This window comes from Gorilla gorilla, chromosome 1, assembly GCF_029281585.2.
Source record: "Gorilla gorilla gorilla isolate KB3781 chromosome 1, NHGRI_mGorGor1-v2.1_pri, whole genome shotgun sequence".
Lineage (NCBI taxonomy): Eukaryota > Metazoa > Chordata > Mammalia > Primates > Hominidae > Gorilla > Gorilla gorilla.
The window spans coordinates 138,626,644-138,646,040 of NC_073224.2; the positions used below are offsets into that span (position 1 = coordinate 138,626,644).

At 39.6% G+C, this 19,397-nt stretch overlaps 1 pseudogene; it reads left to right on the forward strand.

Annotated features, from left to right (window-relative positions):
* Positions 1-6,404: 6,404 nt before the first annotated feature.
* On the forward strand, positions 6,405-6,898 carry LOC101129474 (peptidyl-prolyl cis-trans isomerase A-like; annotated as a pseudogene).
* The last annotated feature ends 12,499 nt before the right edge of the window (positions 6,899-19,397 follow it).

Sequence of the window (19,397 nt, forward strand, 5' to 3'; positions counted from 1 at the left end):
TGCACTCAAATCCCTGACTTGCTGCTTACCAACTCTGTAACTGTGACAACCTCTTCTGTGCCTCAGTTTCCTTATCTTGGAAATACAGACACTAACCAAACCTGCCTCAGAGGGCTGTTGGAATGATTAAATTAATTACTATTTGAAGCCACGTAGAATACTGCTTGGTATCTAGTAATAAACATGCTTACAAAATACATTAATAAACATAATTAATAGATGTCTTTACAAATATAACCACATAAATTTGTTTTGCAGACGTACAGAAACGTAATATCAAAAGCATGCTTTTCTTTCAGTGAAGACTTTCTGCATGGTTCTTTCTCTTTCTTCCTCTTTCTCCCGCTCCACTACATCAGCAACTGCTCCCCCCTTAAGGTAATTTATGTCAGGAACGCCATATGCTTCCGACCACAGAATTCTAAACAGGCAGACATAAGATTTATGTGCATACACATATGTGGCATTCTTTTATCTTTGTTTTGCAAAAATTAAATTATTATGTACAATTGACCCTTGAACAACTCAGCATCTAGGGACGCCGACCCTCTGCACAGTCAAAAATCCGTGTATATCACCACCACCAGAAAAAAGAAAAAGATATTTTGTATGTTATATGGATTATATATGTATTCTTACAATAAAGAAATAAAGAAAAGAAAATGTTATTAAGAAAGTCATAATGAAGAAAAATATATTCTATTCTATTCATTAAGTAGAAGTCAACCATCATAAAGGTCTTCATCCCTCATTGTCTTCATAAGTAGGCTGAGGAGGAGAGGAAGATGAGGGGTTGGCCTTGCTGTCTCAGAGGTAGCAGAGGTGGAGAAGGTGGAGGAGGTGGAAGGGGAGGCAGGAGAGGAAGGCACTTCCTTGGTGTAACTTCTATTGAAAAAAAATAAAACATATAAGTGGACCCACACAGTTCAAACCTGTGTTGCTCTAGTGTCAACTGTATATCTTTTTCTCACTCAAACCAGTATAACTCCATTTCATCATTTAAATGAGTGTATTCCGGTCCATGGAGGCAGATGTACCATAATTTATTCAGCTGTTCCTCAACCGATGGACATTCACTTGTCCCCACTTCTTTTGCTGTTACTAACACTGTCTCAGTAAACATTATTGTTTAAATGACCTTGCAGTCTAGTGGTTTCACCTCTATGAAGTAGATTTCTAGGAGTGAGTAGATTTTTAGGAGATTGCTAGACTAGATGACATAATTATTATTTTCTAAATAGATATAGATGAAAGATCGCTTGTTTAAAAGACTAATACTGTTTTCATTTCCTGCAGGAAGATATGTGAATGCTCATTTGCCTACATCCTTGCCACAGCAGGTCATTTTTGGATGGGTGCAAACTTATGTTACTTTTTTTTTTTTTTTTTTTTTTTTTTTTTTTTGAGACGGAGTCTTGCTTTGTCGCCCAGGCTGGAGTGCAGTGGCGCGATCTCGGCTCACTGCAAGCTCCACCTCCCGGGTTCACGCCATTCTCCTGCCTCAGCCTCCCGAGTAGCTGGGACTACAGGCGCCCACTACCACGCCCGGCTAATTTTTTTTGTATTTTTAGTACAGACGGGGTTTCACCGTGTTAGCCAGGGTGGTCTCGATCTCCTGACCTCGTGATCCGCCCGCCTCGGCCTCCCAAAGTGCTGGGATTACAGGCGTGAGCCACCACGCCCGGCCTTATGTTACTTTTTTTATAAAAATGTTTGTATTCAGTGAAAATGTACATGTAGTAAAAATACACAGATTATAAGTATACAGTTTGAGGAGTTTTGACACGTGTTTATACCACGTTATACCATGTCACCAATACCACAATCAAGATATAGATATTTCCAGCACCCCAGATAATCTCCCTTGCAGCCAAACCCCACCCTCTGTAGGCAACTACTGTTTTGATTTCTATCAACGTAGATCAGTTTTGTGTGTAATTAAACCTCCTATAAATAAAGTCATGTAATGTTCTTTTTGGCGTCTGGCTTCTTTTGCTCAATGTAATATTTTTGAGATACATCTATGTTGTTGCACGTATCAATAAGTAAACAGTAGATAATCAGGGCTGGGCATGGTGGCTTGCACCTATAATCTCAGCTACTCGAGAGGATCACTTGAGCCCAGGAGTTCGAGGTCAAAATTTAAATAGAACAAAATGTACTATTCCATATGTTCCATTGAGTTTTGACAATTGTATACACCCATTTAACCACCATGCCAAACATTTCCATAATCTCAGGCTCTCCTGGCGCTTCGTGGTTAATTTCCATGCCGCCTTACTCCATCCAGAGTCTGTTCTAGAGCTTTATACAAATGGAATCATAGAGTATGTACTCTTTATATCTGGTTTCTGTCACTAAACATAATGCTCTTTTAAATTCATTTGTGTTGTTTCAGTTAATGGTAGTTCATTCCTTTTTATTACTGATTAGTATTTCATATAGCACAATTTGTTTCTCCATTTTCCTGTTGCTGGACATTGGTGTTGATTCTCATTTTTTAGATTTTCTGTATAAGACTGCCATAAACTTTCTTGTGCAAGTCTTTTTGTTGACATGTATTTTTTATTTCTTTTGTATAAATACCTGGGATTATAATTGTTAGATTACAGTCTGATGTATAAATTTGTAAGAAAATGACAAGCAGATTTCCAAATGTAACATTTTGCACTCCTACCACAAATGTATGAGTTTCAGTTGCTCTATATCTTCCTCAACATCTGGTGAGTTATAGGATCTTTTTATATATTCGAGAAATAAGTCCTCATATTCATATATATATATTCATATTCATATACATGTACATATAGAGAAAGAGAAAGAGAGAGAATTATGAGTATTTTCTCCTGGTCAGGGCTTGCTCTTCCATTTTCTTATTCATGTCTTTTAACGAAGAGAGGTTTTTCCTTTTATGTAGTGCTTTTTTCCTAAATATTTGTCTGCCCCAAGTTCACAAAGATATGCTTATTTCTATGCTTGCTATGTTTACTTGTAGAAGTGTTCTACTTTTAGTTCTACATTTAGGTTTTTTATTCATCCTGAATTAATGTTTGTGTATGGTATAAGGTAGGAATCAAAGGTAATTTTCTCCACATTTATAGAGTTTTTGCAAAATGATTTGGTGGAAACTTTTCTTTCCCAGTTAAAACTGCTGCAATGTCTTTTATTAAAATTGAATTGAACATATATGCATGCGAATATTTCTGGATTCTCTAGTGTATTGATCCTGTTTGCCTATCCTTATGCCAGCACAATGCCACATTTATTACTGTAGCTGTGTAGTCAGTCTTAAAATCAGATAGTGTATTTGTTTTTTTTATTCTAATGAAGATTTGTTTTGGTTATCCAATATGCATCATGCATTTCCATGTAAATTTTAAAGTAAACATGTCAATTTCTACAAATAAAATCTGTTTTCATTTTGACTGGAATGACATTGAATCTATTAATTCAATCTAGGTAGACTTGACATCTTGACAATATTTAGTATTCTGACCCAGTTATTTAAGTCACCTTTAATAGCTCTCAGAAATATGTAGTTTTACTGCAGAGGTTTGGCATATCTTTTGTTAAATTTATTCTCTAGTATTTTATGCTTTTTGGTACTATTGAAAATCTTTCATTTAGCAGGGTAGAAAATTAAAAAAGAAATAAAAATGAATTTGAGTTGTTCTCTTCTGTATGCTTTCCAATTGTTTGCCACAAGTATATAGAAATAAAGACAACATTCAAATTGTCCCTGTTTGCAGATGACATGATTGTATATCTAGAAAACCCCATCGTCTCAGCCCAAAATCTCCTTAAGCTGATAAGCAACTTCAGCAAAGTCTCAGGATACAAAATCAATGTGCAAAAATCACAAGCATTCTTATACATCAATAATAGACAAACAGAGAGCCAAATCACGAGTGAACTCTCATTCACAATTGCTTCAAAGAGAATAAAATACCTAGGAATCCAACTTACAAGGGATGTGAAGGACCTCTTCAAGGAGAACTACAAACCACTGCTCAATGAAATAAAAGAGGACACAAACAAATGGAAGAACATTCCATGCTTATGGGTAGGAAGAATCAATTTTGTGAAAATGGCCATACTGCCCAAGGTAATTTATAGATTCAATGCCATCCCCACCAAGCTACCAATGACTTTCTTCACAGAATTGGAAAAAACCACTTTAAAATTCATATGGAACCAAAAAAGAGCCCGCATCGCCAAGTCAATCCTAAGCCAAAAGAACAAAGCTGGAGGCATCATGCTACCTGACTTCAAACTATACTACAAGGCTACAGTAACCAAAACAGCATGGTACTGGTACCAAAACAGAGATATAGACCAATGGAACAGAACAGAGCCCTCAGAAATAATACCACACATCTACAACCATCTGATCTTTGACAAACCTGACAAAAACCAGAAATGGGGAAAGGGTTCCCTATTTAATAAATGGTGCTGGGAAAACTGGCTAGCTATATGTAGAAAGCTGAAACTGGATCCTTTCCTTACACCTTATATAAAAATTAATTCAAGATGGATTAAAGACTTAAATGTTAGACCTAAAACCATAAACCCCTTAGAAGAAAACCTAGGCAATACCATTCAGGACATAGGCATGAGCAAGGACTTCATGTCTAAAACACCAAAAGCAATGGCAACAAAAGCCAAAATTGACAAATGGGATCTAATTAAACTAAAGAGCTTCTGCAAAGCAAAAGAAACTACCATCAGAGTGAACAGGCAACCTACAGAATGGGACAAAATTTTTGCAATCTATTCATCTGACAAAGGGCTAATATGTAGAATCTACAAAGAACTCCAACAAATTTACAAGAAAAAAACAAACAACCCCATCAACAAGTGGGTGAAGGATATGAACAGACACTTCTCAAAAGAAGACATTTATGCAGCCAACAGACACATGAAAAAATGCTCATCATCACTGGCCATCAGAGAAATGCAAATCAAAACCACAATGAGACACCATCTCACACCAGTTAGAATGGTGATCATTAAAAAGTCAGGAAACAACAGGTGCTGGAGAGGATGTGGAGAAATAGGAACACTTTACACTGTTGGTGGGACTGTAAACTAGTTCAACCATTGTGGAAGACAGTGTGGCAATTCCTCAGCGATCTAGAACTAGAAATACCATTTGACCCAGCAATCCCATTACTGGGTATATACCCAAAGGATTATAAATCATGCTGCTGTAAAGACACATGCACACATATGTTTATTGCAGCACTATTCACAATAGCAAAGGCTTGGAACCAACCTAAATGTTCAGCAATGATAGACTGGATTAAGAAAATGTGGCACATATACACCATGGAATACTACGCAGCCATAAAAAATGATGAGTTCATGTCCTTTGTAGGGACATGGATGAAGCTGGAAACCATCATTCTCAGCAAACTATCGCAAGGACAAAAAACCAAACACCGCATGTTCTCACTCACAGGTGGGAATTGAACAATGAGAACACTTGGACACATGAAGGGAAACATCACACACCGGGGCCTTTTGTGGGGTAGGGGGAGGGGGGAGGGATAGCATTAGGAGATATACCTAATGTAAATGATGAATTAATGGGTGCAGGACACCAACATGGCACATGTATACATATGTAACAAACCTGCACGTTGTGCACATGTACCCTAGAACTTAAAGTACAATATATATATATATATATATATATATATATATATATATATATATATATATATCTAAAATTTCAAAAAAAGAAATAGGGTTAATTTGTGTATTTTGACCTTGTATCCTACAATCTAACTATTCACGTAGACTTTGTAGGTTTTTATAAACAAGTTTTTTTTAATGTAACAAATCATGTTGTCTCCAAGTAAATACAGTTTCATTTCTCCCTTTGCAATCACATGTATTTTATTTCTTTTTCTTGCCACATGGTATTGGCTAGTGTCTCCAGTGCAGTGTAAAATAATAAGTAATAAACGCAAACTTTCTTGCATTGTTTCAAGACTTACAGTGAAAGAATTTAATATTTCTTTATTATTATTATTTCTTGAGACAGGATCTTGCTCTGTTGCCCAGGCTGGAGTGTAGTGGCACAGTCATATCTCATTGTAACATCAAACTCCTAGGCTCAAGTGATCCTCCTGCCTCAGCCTCCTGAGTAGCTTGGACTACAGGCATATGTCACCACAGTTGGCTAATTTTTGCCTTTTTTTGTAGAGATAGGAGTCTCCGCATGTTGCCCAGGCTGGTCTTGAATCCCTGGCCTTAAGGGATCCTCCTGTGTTGGCCTCCCAAAGTGTTGAGTTTACAAGTATTAGCCACTGTGCCCAGTTTACATTCAATATTTCATCAATAAGTATAATGTTAGCTTTGCAGACACCACCACCACCGGGAGCCCAGTACTACCCACCATGGTCAATTCCACTGTGTTCTTTGACATCGCCATCAACAGCCAGTCCTTGGGCCTCATCTTTTTCAAGCTGTTTGCAGACAAATTTCCAAAAACAACGAAAACTTTCATGCTCTGAGCACTGTAGAGAAAGGATTTGGTTATAAGGGTTCCTGCTTTCACAGAATTATTTCAGAGTTTATGTGTCAGGGTGGTGACTTCCCATGCCATAATGGCACTGATGGCAAGTTCATCTATGGGGAGAAATTTGATGATGAGAACTTCATTCTGAAGCATACAGGTCCTGGCATCTTGTCCATAGCAAACGCTGGACCCAACTCAAACGGTTCTCTGTTTTTCATCTGCACTGCCAAGACAGAGTGGTTGGATGGCAAGCATGTGGTCTTTGGCAAGGTGAAAGAAGGCATGAATATTGTGGAGGCCATGGACCGCTCTGGGTCCAGGAATGGCAAGACCAACAAGAAGATTATCATTGCTGACTGTGGACAACTCTAATAAGCTTGACTTGTGTTTTAACTTAACCACCAGACCAATCCTTCTGTAGCTCGGGAGAGCACCCTTCCACCCCATATGCTTCAGTATCCTATAATCTTTGTACTTTGTACTCTCACTGCAGTTCCCTTTGTGTTCTCTCTTTTCCTTATTCCCTTTCTATGCCTAGCTGGATTGCAGAGTTAAGTTTATAACTATGAAATAAAACCTACATAACGATAAAGAGCATAACGTTATCTGTAAGTTTCTCATAGATGCCCTTTATGAAATTAAAGCATTTTCTTTCTATTCTATTCTTCCTTTAGTGAAGGTTTCTAATCATGAATTGATGTTTTATTTTGTCAAATGCTTTTTCTGCATATATTGAATATAACTATCATAGTTTTCTCTTTTTCTCTTTGATGTGTGAGTTACATTGATTGGTTTGAAGAAGACCTTGAACTAAGCTTGCATTCCTAAGATAAGCTCTACTTGGTAATAATATATTATCCGTTTTAGGCATTGCTCAATTTGATGTACTAATATTTTGTACAGAATTTTTGCATCTGTGTTCATGAGGAATACTCATCTGTAATTTTTTATTTCTTTGTTTTATTATCTGTTTTTAAAATTTATTTGACAGGCTTTCATGTCAATATAATTCTGGCCTTGTGAAGGAAATTTGGGGCAGTTCCCTTCTCATATATTTTTTAAGAAGTTTGCAGGCTGGGCATGGTGGCTCATGCCTGTAATCCCAGTCTGAGGGAGTCTGAGGCAGGAGGATTACTTGAGTCCAGGAGCTTGAGACCAGCCTGGTCAACACAGGCAGACTGTCCCTATAAAAAAATTTGAAAATTAGCCAGACATGGTGGCATGCACCTGTAGTCCCAGCTACTCAAGAGGCTGAGGTGGAAGGATTCCTTGAGCCCAGGAGTTTGAGGGTGCAGTGAGCTATGATTGTGCCACTGCACTCCAGCCTGGGCAACAAAGCAATAACCTGTCTCAAAAGAAAGAAAAAAAGTTTGTGTTAGATTTGTATTATTTCAGCTGGGCATGGTGGCTCACACCTATAATACCAGCACTTTGGGAGGCTGAGGTGGGAGGATCACTTGAGGTCATGAGTTTGAGACCAGCCTGAGGAACATAGTGAGACCCTGTCTATACAAAATATTTTTTAAGGCTGGGTGTGGTGGCTTACACCTGTAATCCCAGCACTTTGGGAGGCCAAGGCAGGTGATCACTTGAGGCCAGGAGTTCAAGACCAGCCTGGCCAACATGGCAAAACCCCATATCTACAAATACAAAAATACACACAAAAAAATTAGTGAGGCACGGTGGTGCACATGTGTAATCTCAACTACTTGGGAGGCTGAGGCATGAGAATTGCTTGAACCCGGTAGGCGGGGTTGAAGTGAACCGAGATCTCACCACTGCATCCCAACCTGGGCGACAGAGCAAGACTCTGTCTCCAAAATAATAATAATAATAATTTTTAAAAAGTTAGCATGGTGTGGTAGCATACGTCCATAGTACCAGGTACTTAGGAGGCTGAGACGGGGGATCCCTTAAGCTCAGCAGTTTGAGGCTGCAGTGAGCTATGATCAGTGCCACTGCACTCCAGCCTGGGCAACAGAGTGAGAACTCATCTCCATTAAAAAAAAAAAAAAGATTTATATTATTTCTACCTTAAATATTTGATAGAATTCATCATTGAAACTATCTGGGTCTATGAGATCAGCTACTTCTGGATGATGCGGTATGAGAGAAAAAAACATATTCATGGGCTCACTCCTGTGCCTCCTTCTTTGAAGTGGGTTCCCTGCTCAAATGCTGTGTTTGTGAGAGTCCAGGCCTAGATGTCATTAATTCTGTAAGCCCCCTAGAGAGTGGTACTAGCTGAGATTTTGCATTCCTGGAACCAGTATTTATCTCTGTGAGAATGAAACTCTGACTGTTCCAGAATTTAATAGTTGATTTGGTGGCAAATCAACTACTTGGATGGAAGGGGCCCAAAGTAGCTGACTTGCCACCAAGTTACGGGTTGTCTTCCTGGAGGATCAGTGCCATATATTGCCATATTAGTGGTAAGCACATTGGTCTAAGCCACTGAAAGTTTGAATATTCAAAAGAGGCAATAGCTATATTGAACCTGGTAAAAAGTCCATGCTGTTGACCTATACGTAGCTTCCATATCTGCCACTATAGCATTTCTTGTGCTGGTTGCAGGGTGGCCAATGACAAAGACTAGCTAACATCAACTGGCCAAATAATGTTAAATAATTGGTTGCTCAGTGCCTCTTTGCTGGTGGATGTGTGCAAGTGAGGGTTAATGTGTGATACAAAAATGTTTACACTTTATGCCCACTTTCATATTTCCTCTGCCTCCATATATCTACCTGAGACTTCCTTGTCTTCAGTCTTCTAGTCCTTTTCCTTCCAGCCCCCTTAACAGACAGTTAGGCCATTTTCCACTATCTAGGATTTTTCATATATTTTTGTTTCAGGCGACTTCTTTCACAAAAAGTGGATGACTCAGTATACTTACAACAGGTCTGCCCATTGGAAATTTCTCTCTCCACTTTCAAGGCCAACTCGGATTGTACCTATAATACAGTCACTGTTTATAGTCAGCTTGCACACACATACTGAGACCAATCATTGACAAACCAAGATCATGCTTTTTCCTCCTCCATCAGCTGGTCGTATGAGACCCCTTATGTGGCCATAGGTGTAAGCTGGGAAATAAACACTTGTGCAGCTATGGAGAGTGATGTACTGTATACTCATGCCCTCTGGTCATACTTGGGCTTGACCTCGGAAAAACTATTGTGATGAACAGCAGCTGGGCCTGCTCTAATTTGTGATTTGGTAAGTCCCACCTCTGACATTTCCAGCAAATTTGAGGTCAGTCATGGGCCCGAATGACAGAACTGCTTGCACCACAGCCTTGCTTTAGTGGACAGCTTTTTCCTGCTCTGGGCCTCACTCAAAGCTAGTGGTATTTCTAGGTGTATAGTGTGTTATCTTATATACCCACAAATGAAAGATGCCTGTCACACACTGAGCTTCCTTCTTTGTGATAAGGGATGCAAGATGTGCCTCTTAATTTGAAGGGGATAGTCCAATGTTCCCCAGACTACTAGATCCATACAAACTACATCAAAGTGAGAGGTCAATAAATCTTCATAGTGTTTATCTTGCATGTGTCTTATGAAGTCTTCTAGAGTATTATTCAGTCGGCATAATGTCATTGATGGAATGAATCAATATGACTTGTAGCGAAATTTCAAGAAGATCCAAATATCTTCAGATTATATTGTGGTAAAAGGAAGAGGGTCAGCATAGCCCTGGATCAAAGCTGCAGTTGAATATTACTCACGTCACATGAATGCAAATTATCTCTAATCTTCTTTCTAATTGGAATAGAAAAGAATCCATTTCCCAAATCAATGACCACACACCACGTACCTGAAATCTCATTAACCTATTTTATCTTATTTATCTAGCAATAAAACCACATCCAGCACAGTAGCTACAACTGGGGCTATCACTTGTTTGAGCTGTGGTTTTCTGCTGTTATTCTCCAGAATCACTCAGTTTCTGCAGGATCCAGACTGGTGCTGCTAAATGAGGATATGAGAGTGAGTAGTGACCACCATCCCTGCGTTTTTAGATCTTTAATAGTAGCATTAATCTCTGCTATTCCTCTACTCCAGGATGCAATTTTTCTCTATTTGCTGCCTTGGCTGGGGGAAGGGGTGTATGGACGGTTTCCAGAGGTTTCCACTTGGCCTTCTCCACTATGATATGGCCTTCCCCACAGGTCAATGATACAAAGTGGGGTTCCTCTGACTGCCAGTATGTCAATCCTAGTTATGCACTTGGAGATTTGAGAAAGGATCACTGGGGGTGTCTATGGACTCACCGTAGCTAGAATTTACACAGGCATTTATTTGTTACCTGGCCTCATCAAACTCCAATCTCACGGGGGCAGAAGGAGGACCATGATGACACTGCGTCTCTGGAGATGAATCAAATTAGACAATGTGTCCTTTCTTTGGGGCAGGGACTTCTGAATTAAGATGATCCTTCAGTGCTATCCCAAGTTGAGGTGAGAGAGTGGTGCCTTTGTACCCCTACTGGATCAGTCATTAGGTGTTAGCTGCCCTGAAGAGGCCTTATCTCTGAATACGTTTGCCCAAGATTCCCAGCACCATAGCAATTAATTCCTTGTTCCTGAAGGGACATTTGGGCAATGGATCACAGTATCTACTACAGGAATGTCCTTAGAAACAATGTCTGTAAGAGAGTAAAAAAGCATGATTGGGCGGAGGGAGAAGTTGAAGTGTGATGCAGTTGTAACAGAGTCCTCAGCAAATTCAGGGAGCTCTGGAACTGGCATGACCCTTCAGAGTTGTCCTGAACTCTTGTACTCTTTGTACCAGAGTTTGTACTCTTGCTTCAACCAGCATTGAATGCAAGCTGCCCATCAAAAAGGGATATAAAGCCGGTTGCCGTGGCTCATGCCTGTAATCCCAGAACATCGGGAGGCTGAAGAGAGCAGAGATCATTTAAGGCCAGGAGTTCGAGACCAGCCTGGCCAACATGGTGAAACCCCATCTCTACTAAAAATACAAAAATAATCTGGGCATGGTGACACACGCCTGTAGTCCCAGCTACTCAAAAGGCTGAGGCACCAGAATCAGTCGAACCCTGGAGGCAGAGTTTGCACAGAGCTGAGATGGCACCACTGCACTCCAGCCTGGGTGAACCTGTCTAAAAAACAGTGAGACCCTGTCTAAAAAAAAAAAAAAAAAGGAAAGAAAGAGAGAAGTAGAAAAAGAAAAAGGGATATATAATCTTAAACCAAGGACAATGCTCAAGGAGGGAATCCTTGTGAGCTGCCAACAGTCAATACTCTCAACAGTTGGGAAAATGAATGCCTTAGTCTTAGAGGGAGTCTCTGGGTGGTGTACCATAATCTCCATAACAGGAATCAGCAGCATATAGACACTAACTCATGCCATGAATATGGATGAGATCACTAGGGAGAAAATATGGAGAGTAAAGAGAAGAGCATCCAGAACCTAGCCCTACATCAAACCAAACCAGTAGAAGTCAGTTAGAGGACAGCTGGCAAAAAGAGATGGAGAAAGAGCAATCAGCATGCTAGGAGAAAACCCAGGAGAACAAAGTGTAACTGAAGTCAGAAAAGATAGAATTATCTACCAAGTGGAATAATACTAAGGGGCTAACAAATAAAAGACAAAAAACATGTCCATTGTTTTGTCAACATGAAGTCCACTGGTAATTTTGAGCAAAAATTATTTTAGCAAATGCAATACACAGAAGCCAGATTACAGTGTGTTGAAGGATGAAATGGAGTTCAGGCAGTGAAGACAGCATACATATTTATACAACATTTTTAGTTTTACTGTACAAGGGAACATAAAAATGGGGGGAGGTGGTAGCTGAAGGGAAATAAGGGTTTACAGAGGATTCTAGGTCTTTTTGTTTATTTATGCTTGCTTCTTAATTTGGTATCTATTAGAGTATGTTTGTAGTTGGGGAAAGAGACGAATGATGATGGAGAAAAGATAAGAGAAGAAATAGGGACGATATTTGGTTGATGGAACAACTCAGTCCCAGGACAGAATTGGAGAGGATAGCCTTTGGTAAGCACAAAACTATGAGAAAAGAAGATGGGGAGAGATGCAGGCAAGATTGTTGATTTGATGGTGGAGAATGAAGAAGTTCCCAACTGATGCCTTTTATTTTCTCAAAGAAATATAATAGTCTTGGGTAGGTCTCTGTTTTATGCATTGCAGATCTGTCTCCATCCTAAACTATGATGGCTCAAGGCTCTGGTTCTCATCATTACACAGGAAGAGAGAAACAAGGTGTGGCTCTGAAGAGCTGACAGCCACTTGGCACATGTCACTTCAGTTTTTTGCCTTCTTTCTTTTTACTTCCATTTAGAGTCATGTGTGCCAGCTTTCAGACTGGTAAACAAAGGGTGGGGCTGAAGGTCAAAAGGTGATGAGATCTCAATCTGAACTTACTGGCGTGATCAGCTGTGCTTCCTCATTATAATCAGGAAATCCTGGAATGACCCATCCAGCAAGAGCACATCTGGAGAGAGGGGGCAGGGTGTATGGTAAGGAAGGGAGGGGCTCATCTCCCTTTTCTAGGCTCAAAATGGATGGTCATTTCTTTCATTCATATCTGTGCATATATTCCTATAAATACATGCACATTCAATCTCTGCAATATTTTGTTTGCCCTTTAAGGCTCTGTTGTTTTTATGATCTCCTTCCCCACTAGAGGAGATTTCAATGAATTTGTAGATAAGGTCTGTTGATTTACAGATAGAGCAAAGATAGTCAATATTCCGTCTTATGTCATAAAAGCATACAGATATTAGTGGTAAAACAAAGAAAATGAAGCAAAATATATTTCTTTTTTGTTTTCTGTTTGTTTCTTGAGAAAGGGTCTTGCTCTGTCAGCCAGGCTGGAGTACAATGGTGTGAACATGGCTTACTGCAGCCTAGGCTTCCTACGCTCAAGAGAGCCTCCTGCCTCAGCCTCCTATGTACCTGGGACTACCATGCAGTCTAATTTTTTTTCTTTTTTTTTTTTTTTTTTTTAATTAGAGACACGATCTTACTGTGTTGCCCAGGCTGGTCTTGAACCCCTGGCCTCAAGTGATTCTCTTGCATTGGCCTCCTAAAGTGCTGGGATTATAGGTGTGAACCACCATACCCAGACACAAGACACATTTCTTGACATGAAAAAATATTCCCAATATATTGCTCAGCAACAAAAGTAGATTTTTTAAGTGGATATAGGCTGGGTGTGGTGGTTTACACCTGTAATCCCAACGCTTTAGGAGGTTGAGTGGGGAGGATAGCTTGAGGCTAGGAGTTTGTGACCAGCCTGGGTAACATAGCAAGATCCCTTCTCTACAAAAAATTTAAAAAGTATTCAGGCTTGGTGGCATGCACCTGTAGCCCCAGCTACTCAGGAGACTGAGGCAGGAAGATCATTTGAGCCCAGGAGTTCAAGATTGCTATGAGCTATGATTGTGCCACCACACTCCAGCCTGGGCAACAGAGAGAGACCCTGCCTCTCAAAAAAAAAAAAAACAAAAGAGGGCCTGGCACGGTGGCCCACACCTGTAATCCCAGCACTTTGGGAGGCCAAGGTGAGTGGATCACTTGAGGTCAGGAGATCAAGAACATCCTGGCCAACATGGTGAAACCTCTCTCTACTAAAAATACAAAAATTAGCTGGGTGTGGTGGTGCACACCTGTAGTCCCAGCTACTTGGGAGGCTGAGGCAGGAGAATCGCTTGAACCTGGGAGGTGGAGGTTTCAGTGAGCCGAGATCACGTCACTGCACTCCAGCCTGGCAACAGATCGAGAGACTCTGTCTCAAAACAAACAAACAAACAAACAAACAAAAACAGATATACATATATATACAAATATACACTTTTAAATGGCTAACATCTCTTAAGTGATTATTATGTGTCAGTTATAATGTTAACTCTGGATATTGAAAATGAAGGTTACATTTTTTAGATTTTAGCAGTAGTTATTAATTTTTCTATATGCATTGCTTATGTAAATAAAAGTTAATTTTAGAGCCAATATCAGGTTGCCGGTAGACTTTGCCATTTTCGTGCAGATTCCATGGTTCCTCCTCCCCATTTGCAGCCTATAATTGTATCAGACATGAGGTTTGGGAGTTCTTTGCTCTTCTAGCCTGACTGAAGCTTTTCTCTGCTCTTTAACACTTGCCGTGGTTTTGGGGCTAAGTTTGGAATGCCCTGTAGAAGCTGATAATTTCCTGAGCTCCGTAATTTGCTAACAACAAATTTCATGTGTTCAGCAACATTAGCTTAATCTAATTCCTGTTCTCTTCTAAAAGAAGCTCCCGGGCTTCAGAGAGCATATGCATGGCTTCCCATTACTTCAGGGTTTGTGGCTTTGACCTCAGAAGTCTCTTAACTGCTTGAATGCCAGAAGCAGTTCCATCCTGTGACTGCTTGCTGTCAGAAAGAAGGCAATAAATGCCTCCTCCACACTCTTAATGGTCTCGTTTTCCACTCTACAACGTCTCTGTGTACAAGAAATAAAACTTCACCTTTTCTCTCTTATCAAGTCTGAGCCCAAGAGAGATTGTAAAAGTGTGCTCAGAGGAACCAAGTATGTTTTCGCAACTTGTCTATCTTATTCCAATCAGGAAGTTACCCTGACAACCGAATAACTGCTTTTTTTTTTTAACCCTACCCTTTGTCTTCTATAAACTGAGTTTCTTCTTAGGGAGTTAGCCTGCCTCCTAAACTCTGAAAAACATATGATTTGTTTTTAAGCCTGCTGACAATGACAGGCATATTGTTAAAATTGTTGGAAATCTTTGTCCTGATTTCCCTCTCTTGAAGTTGAAAATGATCTGAATGTTGGCATCCCACAGTTCCTATTAAACCTCCCTGTTTCCTTTGGAGATCACAGCTGAAGGAAGGGGGCTGGCAACACATCCCTAAAGGTGATGTTTTAAAAAGAGTAATCCAGGCGAACAAAAAAGGGACAGAAACCCACTATCATCATGTTTCCTGATTCGTCAAGGAGGCTTTCTGACCACCCTATTGGCTGATCTTTTGGATATTGTGCTATTTCGCCATAGTTTCCTAGGGAGTATTTTCCTAACAACTAATTACGCTTGTTTTACGTAACAGGAAAGGAATACTCTTTTTAATTCTAAACTTTTTTTTAATAATTCTAAACTTTTCTTTCTGAAAGCTACTTAAACTCTTAAAATAAGACCCTAATTTGAATTAAAAAGAAAAAAAAGTAAAAGTACAAGAAGACTCAATCAGAAACTAAATTGTTGTCTTTTATTTCCTAGCTTTTTTATCTGCTCCGCATCCCTGTTCCCGATTACTGATTTTCCCTGCAGTTATTTGGATCCAATTACCTCCACCAGTTAGTTGATTTTCCTGTATTTCAATCCAAAGGGCCACTATTGACCAAGGGCAGGGCTGGACCTCAGGAATGGGAGGCACAATGGTTAAAGCTAGGCCTTGATCACAACTAGAAAAATGACTCAGAATGCACATCCTTTTCCAAGTGGGTTGGTGACCGCTTCTTTGTCTACAAAGGTCGGCATATTCACTGCATTCTTTTTCCTTTTCTCTTTTTTTTTCTTTTTCTAGGCAACTGTGGCAGGGGGAAATGGCATTTCTTCCAAAGAGTATAAAGCAGAATACTTGGGGAAAGGACCAGAAGCAGATCTGCCTGGACATCTCACTTTTCTGCTTGGTGGATCTTGAGAGTGAATAGTCTCAGCCGCCATCTGAGATCTGTGCACCACTGCCTGTCACCTCAGGCTGATATCGTGATTGCTTTAAACGCTTAAGGATCACCTGCACAGGTTGTTCTTCATGGGACCCATGAGTCAAATGACATGTACAGAGATACAGAGGCTATGTGAGTCAAGGATATCCCTATGTTTATACAAACAATTTCTTAAAATTTAACAGTTAATAAATATGACATATAGAAATTGATTATTATTAATACCTTACGCCCATCAATAGCTGCAGTATTGCACATTAATCAAATGGATTAGCAAGGATCATTTCTTCAAAGTGCCTCTGATATCACCAGTGAAAAGTTTCCTGAAAGTCACAGCAGCACGAGGGCAAAAACAAAAACAAAAAAAAACTCTATTTCAAAATGACAGAAACTCTAGGAACTAACATTGTTCTCTTTTAAGATAAAAGGATGTATCCCCATCCTCTGAAACAGGAACCTGTGAAATCTTTCTTTATTATGAGATAGGAAGCTCTAAAAGAATCCTCTTCATTTTCCCTTAAAGACAAACCAATCAAGGAAATCAGAAGGAAGAAGGATATGTCAGTGTGAGAGGAAAGAGATTAAATATGCTTTAGTTTAGTTTCTACAATTCTTTGAAGACACTCCTTCTTTTATTCCTTTCTCCTCTCTAATTCTTAAAATGCCAGCCCCATAACCACTCTGAATCATCATTTTAATCTGAGAGAAAGTTCACTTTGATTCCAGTGGATGCTGAGGAGTACTTCATATCAAATACCTACACATTCTTTAGGGAGAATTCATCTCTCTACATTCTCGAAGATACCCCCCACCATACACACACAGGAAAACACACGTACATGTTCATGCCCACACACTCAGTCACTCACATTTTTTTTTTCTTTAGTGAGTGCTTAATCAGGTTTTTCCTTGACCCACCCATTATCATTTAGCAAAACCTCAGAGAATAAAAAAAAACAGCAGGGCTCTGTACACCACCTCCAAATGCCACAATGGTACAACTGTGACTGATGAATGATTTGTCCATCCTTGCACAGAAGTTGAAAGCAAACTCCAAAGAATCCTAGTTGTGATGGCCAGGATTTTAGAGATTAGGATTCCAGTACATTTTATTTTCAGTAACCTAATGGGGCAGAGCACTATGAGCAAGAATGCACAAAACAAAGCCAGAGACAGGGAAAAAATATGAACAAGAAAAGGGAGAAAATAAGGATAGATGGTAGCAGATGCTTTAAAATGGAAAATTAAATATGATATTTTAAATTAAGAATAATCTAAAAAGAACAGGGGAAAATAACTTAGCCTGCAAGAACAAAACAGAGGCCAGGCATAGCTCATGCCTGTAATCCCAGTGCTTTGGGAGGCTGATGCAGGAGGATCACTGGAGCCAGGAGTTTGAGACCAGCCTAGCCAACACAGCAAGACTCTGTCTCTCAAAAGACATTTTTAAAACTCAAGAATGGAGGAGGAAGTGGTGAAATTAGCCTAGGGAAAAAAAAAAAGAAGCTGGAACCAAAATAATATGGAGACCTTCACTGTTAGCAATTTTAAGTGGCTAAAATCTGTATTTTTTTTTTCCATTTCCTGGCACGTAAAGTTCTCTTTACCAACACCAAGATCAAAATAAGTAGTCATCAGACCATTAGTCAGCACTTCTAATAGAATTGCATCAAGCATTAATCATCTCTGAAAAGGAGTTCCCCATTCTTCCCTTCAAAGTGATAGCTTTTAGACCAGTCATCATAAACTAAGTTCTGAATTTCATGTTCAAGGTTATTATAGGATAATTCAATTTACATAAAATCTTTACGCAAAAACCTACATTTCTGTTCATAATGATTTTCTTTTGTGGAATGGTCTTTAGGGCCAATGAAACCTAGATTCAAGTCCCTGTTCTGCCAATTACTAGTTCTGTATCCTTGAACACAGTTTTTAAAAACTTCCTTGAGCCTCGGTTTCTTGCTACACACAATGGTGATTCTAAGGATTAAGTGAAAGAGGCAATATAAAAGGACCTTTCTCATCACTAGTATATAACAGGTGTTCAATAAATTACAGCAATGATTATCATCGTAGTAAAGAATCAATATTCACATATATAAATGGATGAAAGAGAAAATCCTGGAAAAAGAGCTAAAGCCACAGGGGTCTGTAAATGTACATATACGAACAAAGAGGAGGTGATGATGTATGTTTTTGTGTGTATGCGTATGCCTGTATGTGTGTCCAGTGTGGGAGCAAACTGCAAGTGCAGGATAAAGAAAGAGAGAGAGAGATCTGACAGCAAAGATGGAGAAGAGGATAAGGAAAAATAAGAGGAAGGGAAAACCTTTTAGAGAAAGCGAAGGGCACATTGGGATCAAGAGGAAAGGTTTTACTTAAAGGTCTGCAACCACTGTCAATTCCGAATCAACAGACAGACAGACAAGTTCCAGGGCTGCCAACACCTGGGTGCAGTCCAGTCACCTGGATAGTCAGAGAACCATAAAGCTAATAAACAATGAGTTCCTTAAGGCACCAGCCATGCTTCTGTAACAAGTAAAATTTTGAATATTAAAATGTATTTTTTTTGCCTCCTTGAGTAGAAACCTTCACATTAGTCTGCCCTAGCCAATGACTTGCCCAGATGGAGAGTCTGAATTTATTATAGAAGAAGAACAAGAGAAAGAGTAACATTCTGCTTCTGTCTTTCAGAAAGTAGGTTTATACAAGCCTCTTGAAAAGGGATTTGCTGAACTCCCTTGTGAGGCATTAGTATTTTAACAACCAAGCATGGAGATTTCAGATCAGTGTGGTTTAAAACAAAAATAAAAAGAAGGTAACCTGCTTGTCATTAAGATTAAGCTAGGAAGAGTCAGGAAGAAGATAGAATAGAAAGAGAGAAAGACTAGTCCTTTGTTAGTGTGGAGAACTGTGGAAAGCAGAGAGAGAGGGAAATGAACTGGTGAAGGTTGTCCTAATCTCCCCTCCCCCAACTCTTCTGAGTTTGGCCCAGGTAGGGAAAGGGGCACAAGGGAAGCAAAGTTAACTCCAAAGGCAGAGTGGGGGCCACTATTAAAAAGACTCCTCACGAACTCGAAAGAGGGGGCTCTGTGTGTGGCATGCTCCCATACAAACCTAGGGACCAAGCCGACCCCTAGGTAGGTCAGACATGGTCAGTCAGA